Source organism: Schistocerca cancellata, chromosome 3, assembly GCF_023864275.1.
Source record: "Schistocerca cancellata isolate TAMUIC-IGC-003103 chromosome 3, iqSchCanc2.1, whole genome shotgun sequence".
Taxonomy (NCBI): domain Eukaryota; kingdom Metazoa; phylum Arthropoda; class Insecta; order Orthoptera; family Acrididae; genus Schistocerca; species Schistocerca cancellata.
The window spans coordinates 456335362-456344659 of NC_064628.1; the positions used below are offsets into that span (position 1 = coordinate 456335362).

Consider the following 9298-nt stretch of genomic DNA (forward strand, 5'->3'; position numbering starts at 1 on the left):
ACTACAACAGACAGAACACACCACATTCCAGGTGTGTTCTCCTGTGTGCTTTCAGTCGCTGTAACCAACAATGTCAAAGATCGTTTATCTCCACTTTCAAGCGGTTGTACCTCCCTCGGATAGTAATTCCGATTATATACAGGGTGTTACAAAAAGATACGGCCAAACTTTCAGGAAACATTTCTCACACACAAATAAAGAAAAGATGTTATGTGGACATGTGTCGGGAAACGCTTAATTTCCATGTTAGAGCTCATTTTAGTTTCGTCAGTATGTACTGTACTTCCTCGATTCAGCGCCATGATTTCATACGGGATACTCTACCTGTGCTGCTAGAACATGTGCTTTTACAAGTACGACAAAACATGTGGTTCATGCACGATGGAGCTCCTGTACATTTCAGTCGAAGTGTTCGTACGCTTCTCAACAACAGATTCTGTGACCGATGGATTGGTAGAGGCGGACCAATTCCATGGCCTCCACGCTCTCCTGACCTCAACCCTCTTGACTTTCATTTATGGGGGCATTTGAAAGCTCTTGTCTACGCAACCCCGGTACCAAATGCAGAGAGTCTTCGTGCTCGTATTGTGGACGGCTGTGATACAATACGCCATTCTCCAGGGCTGCATCAGCGCATCAGGGATTCCATGCGACGGAGGGTGGATGCATGTATCCTCGCTAACGGAGGACATTCTGAACATTTCCTGTAACAAAGTGTTTGAAGTCACGCTGGTACGTTCTGTTGCTGTGTGTTTCCATTCCATGATTAATGTGATTTGAAGAGAAGTAATAAAATGAGCTCTAGCATGGAAAGTAAGCGTTTCCGGACACATGTCCTCATAACATATTTTCTTTCTTTGTGTGTGAGGAATGTTTCCTGAAGGTTTGGCCGTACCTTTTTGTAACACCCTGTATTGATATGACCTCTCTTGTTCCTTATTATTTCAGGGATAGTTTCCTAGTTTGTTCCCATTTAGCACGTTGCTCATATAAACGAGTATTGCTGCATGTTATTTAGGAAAATGTATATTTTAAATGAGAATACGATAATGTTATCATCTCGTCTGTTTATAACAAGTCACCGTATCAATTCGATATGTGTTAAGCATAAAGGTACACTGTTCATACTAATGTAAACTGACTTATCCAATATCTTGTATCTAACATACAACAAATAAGTAGAAGGATCAACAAAAGTACAATACAATTAAGTACTGTTCGTTCGAGAGCATGACTTTCTCGTGCGTTTCATGAGACATTTGACCAGTTTTAACTTGATCTTGTCTCATTTTCTACACAGCTTATCCGTAGAGTACTTCTTCAAACTCGCCAAAAGGATTAAGCAGTGGCATAGACATAAATTCATTAACTATTGAACGTTTAGATGCAAGTAACCATGCTCTGCACCAGAAATTTTATATACTATGTAAATCCATAACCCATACTGTGTAATCCACACCAATATTTATATAATGACATCGTATATTATCACGTTACCTTCTCTACCTTGCCTTTTATGTGAAAGAATGAATGATTATATATGTCTTTTCGTGTTCGCAAGACATGTAGCAGACTAGCTGCTTTCCGTTTGCTGGTGGATACAGGGCAACTAATTTAGAATTACTTTTATTTAAGCAAAGAGGTCTATCCCCACTGCCCGTGTCTTGATTGTCTATAATTTTGGCGGCGGAAATGACCCCTCTGGTATTTTCGTTTCAGCTGGGCAGTTCTCTGGGTGCTATCGCTAGAGAGGCACTCTGCTGTTGTTTGTTTGTTGTTCAGTCCGGTTCGTAGTTATTAAGCGTGGTCTTACTACTTTAAAGTCGTTGTGAATGTGTCAGTTCTTCTGAAGCGTTTTACCTCCTTTTCCGAGATGCGTCCATTTAAAAGCATAATATGTCTCTAATGTCAGGGATTTCGATTTATTCGGTAATCTGGGTTTGCTCCGTTCCTTTGGAACATTGTGGCATGGAATGTTCGACACCATCTGATGATTAGGAAAAGTTACAGGGGTCTTTAGCCTGTGTGAATGTCTGAATAATTGTGTCTTCGTGTGCGTGTTTTTCTTTCTATTCTAATTTATGTATCTTTTCCTGCCTCAGCGTTATGTGTGATTAGACGTACCGATTTCCGCGTGTGCTTTAGTCCAACTACTTCCACGTGTTCGTTCAATGAGCCGTCACCTCAAATCTCCATATTTCAATGTGTGATCCTAATCAGATTAAATGGTCAGCGTATAACGTGCTATTTGACATCTCTATGTTCATAAATTTGTGGAATTGTAGTAACCTCTTTTGTCTGTGGTATCGAAGTGACCTCTTTTGTCTGTGGTGTCGAAGTGTTGCATGAACTCGTGGAACTTTCAGCTTTCCTGGTCTCGTTGATCTATGCGCAATTTCCTCATCATTTAGTTCTTACTTTCGTAGTCGTGTATTCATTTCTCCGTAATTTCATGATTTCGATCTGTTCCAACAAGGTGTTGCTCAATGAGTAATCTATTCACCCACATGTTCTTTCACTTTCATCATCTATATTGTGGACGCGAGTTCCCGTATCTTATAATTGTTGCACTTGTTCAGTCGGTATAAATCCATTTTCCGTAATTGCTTGCTTATGGTGATGGTTAATTTCTCTCCGAACTTCATCTTCACGTGCGAGTACAGTTTTCCTCTCCTTTCACTACCCATACGATTGATTACTCGTACAATGGACTAAGTGGTATTACGTTAACGTGTTAAAGTGTATTGTTTAAAGTTCAGGCACCAGACAGCTATTGAAATAGTTTGTTCCCCCTTTTTATTTTTACCATGTCAATTTAAGAATCACTGTTCTCAGTGAAAATTAATACTTCGTGTCCTCTCGTATTCTTCCTACCTTACCCTGGTGTGAAAAAAAGTGAAATGTCGTGTGGTAAGGGCCTCCCAAGTCTTTTGAGTTGACGCCACTTCGGCGAATTGCGTGTCTCTGGGGATGAGATAATGATGACAACACAACAGCCAGTGCCTGAGCAGAGAAAATCTCCGACCCAGCCGGGTATCGAACCCGGGCCCCTTCATATGACATTCTTTTTTTTTTTTAACATCTCATTCTGTTCGTTTTAGTTCGTTGCATCTGGTCGGGGCGGACGTCTCAAGGCACCCGTTTCAGTTCGTCGTTTATCCATTAACTCAATTTTTTTTTTTTTATTACGGAGGGCTGCTAACCCTCTGACCGAACACGCTGAGCTACCGTGCCGGCGTGACATTCCGTCGCGCTGACCACTCAGCTACCGCTGCGGACGTACCTGGGAATCACCTTCACTATAAAATACAGTGGGCCTAATGCATATGTTTCCGCAGAATATTGATGTTGTTTCTACAAGCTGTTAAAAAGGTGGCAGTGATTGTTATGAAATATAATTTGACACAGTGCTTTCACCACTGGAGTGCATCACCTATACTTTATAAATTTACTGCTTACTTTATTGTGTTGTTACTTGTTTTGGTTTTGCATAATTTGACTGAATTAAACTGAACCCTATAGATCTAAATCATTCAGTAACACAAAATTTTCCAGTTGGGTCCGATCTTTCATGTGAAAAAGGGCTTGCGATGTTAGCGACCCTGTAAATTTGTAAAGGCTCATACCTCACGTAGGTGGTTAAATAACAAAAGCGTATGTCCGTCTACGTTTCTACCACTAGCGGGTGTGTTACACCGCCATTGCCTGAACGTTTTGAGTGTAGAAATTACTTCAACTGTCTATAAACAGCAAGATAACATTTAACAACTTGCCCAAGTCTGAGTTCCCTAAGTTATTGCTGTTTTGTGAATTTTTCCTAATCTATAGAAATCGTCGATAACGTTTCTTCTTAAATTATTTCTCGTCCAGAAAATAATACACTTTAATGTTCAGTGCGACGTGAGCTGACTTCCTGAAACAGTTCTTCTGAACTACCAGATACTGATATTAAAACAACCGAGTAAGAACCTGAATCTGGAAGGTCAGCTGGTACCGCAGAAAGCCTGAAATTCGCAACAACAAGAAACGATATAGTTACAGCTTGCATCTTCGTTGAGCAAAGTAATTGCGTTCTTTACGGCTAGCTATATAATATTCCAGTCTCGTTTGCAGCAGAATGAAGTTGTTTTCTTAGGGGCTTCAGTGGCAGTTCTCAAGGTTATAACCCTTTTACAAACGCAAAGTGAATATTTTCTGGCAGTTATTCCTCGCTTATCCGTTTATATGTCTTACGAGGAGCACATTTCTGCTGTTGCTGGAACACTTGGATTCATATCACTTGCTATCTGCTTCGTCTTACGCAGAAAATTATCGAAGTATATCGTAGCACTATGCATTTAATTTTCATTGTGTTGCCAGTTTCTATACGAGCATTGCTCTCGTAAAAATAAGAAAGAAAAAGGAAAAATAGCAGTCAACGAATTACAGAGGAGGGAAATAATCTGTATAAGAAAGTTCTTGTCTGTCGTTCACAACACCTTACATTACTGCAACAAGCTGCTGTAAGAATTGAATCTGGTTACCGAAGACCTCATGTTTTCAATATATGTTTTTAATATGTAACAAATATTTGCCATTACTTCCTGACGACTTATAGCACTGAAGTGTAAGAAAGTTCGTTGTAAGTTATAATACAATTAATTTTTGGAAAGCAATCATGACGTTGCAGGTTTGAAAACCTGCTAAAACGAATAATCGTAAAACATCTCGACTTTTTGTAGCATCAGAGAGACACACAAATACTAAACATTACAAGAATACTTCCAACTCCAACCATGATATCAAAAATATGAGAATTAATGATTAGCTGAATTATGCAATATCAATACAGAAAATATTATTGAGTTTTAAGTAACTCATCAACAAAGCGTAGCTGTTTATTAAAACCAAATGATCTACAATATGGCGTTCATGGGCGCCAATAAATACAAGGGTTGGACAAAAAATAGTAGTAGTAGCACTCCGTCTTCAGGCCACAATTGGCCCATCGGGACCATCCGACCGCCGTGTCATCCTCAGCCGAGGATGCGGATAGGAGGGGCGTGTGGTCAGCACACCGCTCTCCCGGTCGTTAAGATGGTTTTCTTTGACCGGAGCCGCTACTGTTCAGTCGAGTAGCTACTCACTTGGCATCAAGAGGCTGAGTGCACCCCGAAAAATGGCAACAGCGCATGGCGGCCAGGATGGTCACCCATCCAAGTGCCGGCCACGCCCGACAGCGCTTAACTTCGGTGATCTGACGGGAACCGGTGTATCCACTGTGGCAAGGCCGTTGCCCGGACAAAAAATGGAAACACCAAAAATGCAATACATTACCATGCCTAACACGGCGGAAGAAAATTGTTGGCGTACGGAACAGATTCCAGTCGCCTCAAAATGGATAAATACAGATCCTGCATAATTTTCAGGGGAATCTGATACAGTTCTGCCTGCAAAGAAGTGGCAAGTTCAAGTACGATGATGGAGGTGGATAGCGATCACGCGTCCTTCCCTCCAAAGTAGTCCACAAAGGCTCAATAAGACTGAGATCCGGTGACTGCGAAGGTCATGGGAGCTGCAACAGTTCACCCTCGTGCTCACAGACCATTCCTGGAGATGCGAGCCCTGTCGTCTTGGAACGCAACATGACCTCTGGGGAAGAAACATTATGCCATGGGATAGACCTGATCAACCAAAATGGTCACATGGTCCTTGACGGCAATGCGACCTTTGCGAAGTGACAAAGGGGCCACCACGACGTCGCTGCCCAGACCATTACCGAACCCCAGCTATGTTTTACTCCTGGGACATAATGTCGGCCAGAAAAGTTGGAAACAGTATGAAACAAGACTCAGCCGTCGAAACGACTTTCTTCCATTACTCCATAGTCCAGGTTTTGTGGCTTCGGTACCACATTTCACCGTATGCGCATTTGCATCACCGACGAGTAGTTCTGGAATTCCAACTCGCCCTGCAATCTCTTGCTTTTGGTGCTCCCTTCATGTTGTTTTCGAGTTGATAGGGTTCGCAAGGGCGACATTCAGCTCTGCAGTGACTTCTGTAGCTATCATTCCCCTTTTTTTTTGTCTCTCTTCAATGACCGTCTGTCACGATCACTTAACGCACACTTTCGTCATGTTGGACTTAGCTGTGATGTTTTTCACTTTCTCTGTATGGGGTATAAATCTTCGGTAAGCTACCTCTTGAAACACCAGAAACCTTGGCTGTACTGGTTACGGAAACACCCACCATAAGAGCACCAACAATTTGTCCACATTCAAATTCATTTAGCTGCGACATAATACACTCGCAGCTAGGGATGTTCTGATACAAGTGAGTATTAAATACTTTTGTTTCGATACCGAGTAATTTTAGAATCAAATGATTCTTTCGATACTTACTCGGTATGCAGAGACCGCCAGTTATCATGTGCTAATGTGCTACAGCACACTGTAAATATCGCACTAAAATTATGAAATTTCTCTTCGTATGCGAACCGGAAATTACACTAAAAGTACGCCATTTATCTTTGAATGCTAGTTGGAAATCGCATTAAAATAGCGCCATTTCTCTTCGAATGCATCCTGCTGTGCAAATAAAACGGACGCAAACGTGTATTACAGTGCTCTCTCCGTGGTAACTAAACACAGAACATGCTGAAATGATGGTCGGCCATACCGCTCTCAACTCACAAGGAACCTCTTGAGTGCGAGATCGCGTGTTCAGTCTTTAGTAAGGCTCATTTGAAAGTACTGCGTTAACAGTTATTGATATGTGGTCTTCAGTCCAAAGACTGGTTTGATGCAGCTCTCGACGCTGCTTTATACTCTGCGAACCTCTTCATCTCCGGATAACTACTCAAACCTACATTTCTTTTTAATCTCCTTATTGTATTCATTTCTTGGTTTCCCTCTAAAATTTTTGCCCTCCACACTTCCCTCCAGTACTAAATTGGTGATCCCTTGATGTCTCAGAATGCGTTCCGTCATCCGATCCCTTCTTTTGGTCTTGTTGTGTCACAAGTGTCTTGTCTCCCCAATTCTATTCAGTACTTCCTCATAAGTTACGTGATCGACCCATCTAATCTTCAACACTCTTCTGAAGGACTACATTTGGAAAGCTTCTATTCTCTTCTTGTCTACACTGTTTGTCATCCAAGTTTCACTTCCATACATGGCTACACTAACACCTTCAGACCTACACTAATACGTTCAGAAAAGACTTCCTAGCACTTCGATGATAACAAATTTCTCTTCCTCCGGAATGGTATTTTTTTTTTTTTTTTTTTGCCCGTCTACATTCTATACCCTCTCTAATTCGATGATCATCAGTTATTTTGCTGCCCAAATAGCAAAGCTCACCTACTACTTTACGCCGGCCGGAGCGGCCGAGCGGTTCTAGGCGCTACAGCCTGGAACCGCGCGACCGCTACAGTCGCAGGTTCGAATCCTGCCTCGGGCATGGATGTGTGTGATGTTCTTAGGTTAGTTAGGTTTAAGTAGTTCTAAGTTCTAGGGGACTGATGACCTCAGAAGTTAAGTCCCATTGGGCTCAGAGCCAAGCCTACTACTTTAGGCGACTCCTTTCCTGATATGATCCCCTTAACATCAACTGATTTAATTCGACTACAGTGCATTATTCTTGTTTTGCTTTTGTTGATGTTCATCTTACATCCTCCTTTCAAAACAGTGTCCATTCCGTTCAGTTGCTTTTCCAAGTACTTTGTTGTCTCTATCAAAATTACAGTGTCGTCGGCAAACCTCAAAGTTTTTGTTTCTTCGCCCTGAACTTTAATTCCCATTCTAAATTTTTCTTTGGTTTCCTTTATTGCTTATTCAGTGTACATACTGAATGTGTTAAAAATTATCTGATGTAAATGATGAGTCATTTGCGGTTAGAATTTATTGGCATTAACAATTATTACAGGAAAAATATTAGCTTCTACAAACTCACCATGTGCATCAGGAGGGCGACAGAAAATGTGTTTCCGGAGATGCAGAAATCAATCTTCTATGGGATGTATTGTATGTCTTACACTTCACAAAATGGATATCGTCAACATTCAAGAAAGCTCCAAAACAGACCACTAACTTGCACAATGCACCCCGAATGAAAAATGGCGCTTCACAGTGATAAAAAAAGGTTCGCCCATCGAGATCGAAGACGAACTCTTTGGGAGTAAGACATTCAGTTAGGTATCCACTCTTAAAGAACGGAAATAGAACGATATTGATGTAATGAGGTGGTGATAACTGATGGAGTGTGATGGCATGCAACTGAATGCGAAACAGTCTGTCGTGGAGCTTATCGTGGAACAGAAGAGGTACACATGGCTTGCTTCGATTCTGAATCGTATGTGTTTTATGTCAAGTTTCTAGACCTGCTTCAGGTTAAAAGGCTCCTTTTGCGGCATACTGCAGAAGTGCGGTTTACAAATATCGGGGTGTTTAACCTTCCGCCTGGAACTGATGACTGTCCCCTCAAGATATAGGTCCGCTCAATATCGTTAACAAGTTTATAATGGTGTATGATCCGTGGAAATGGTGGTAAAACGGGTTATCCGCTCTCATTTGCAGGTGTATGGATACGTGGTACGTATAATTTACACAAGACAGGAAGGAACCTCCTAAAATCCACTTATGAACATCGTAAAAGGCTAACTTTAGTGGATCTCGTTTCCCAAGTCACAGCCATTGTGCCTAAACCAAGTTCCTGAGCGGCAACGAGAGCCATTGCTTGGTGGTTCTAGGTCATTTCCAACGCTAACGTCGCGTAGCGACTTTGTCACTGTAGCTTCCGCGTCGCCGCCAACTCCACTATAAAACAAACGCATACAGATGCAAGATGGCGACAAATCAGACGATTCCTCTTCCTTTCTCCGCTCAACTGAAAATATTCCATTGTAGGAGGCCTCTCCCTACCCCGAATTCGGACTGGATGATAATATGTCAGCTGCTGTTCACGATTCGAAAGCGTCCACCTCCTCCTCCTCCAATAAATCTCGGGATCAGGGTGGACCTGCTCCGGAGCTCCGTGCTACATCGATGGACTTCCCGACAATCCCCGAGTCTGTAACGTACTCCCACGCTTTTCCTGCGCTCCCGGATGGTGAAAGCCACTGCTGGTGAGACCCACACCGGCACAAGTGCGCAAGTGCAACACACGGTGACGGTAAAAAGACATACCGTCAGTTTTCATTTCCGTTGTTTCTCAGAAGCGGCACCGCCCACCTGTGGAAGAGTGGGGTGTGTCTTCCGCGCGTGATACTAGCTTTTCGCAGGAGCCCTCCTATGTTGCCCCATGCGGATGTCACCTTCGC

At 42.3% G+C, this 9298-nt stretch overlaps 1 pseudogene; it reads right to left on the minus strand.

Annotated features, from left to right (window-relative positions):
- Window positions 1-5159: 5159 nt before the first annotated feature.
- On the minus strand, window positions 5160-5277 carry LOC126177308 (5S ribosomal RNA; annotated as a pseudogene).
- Window positions 5278-9298: the final 4021 nt, after the last annotated feature.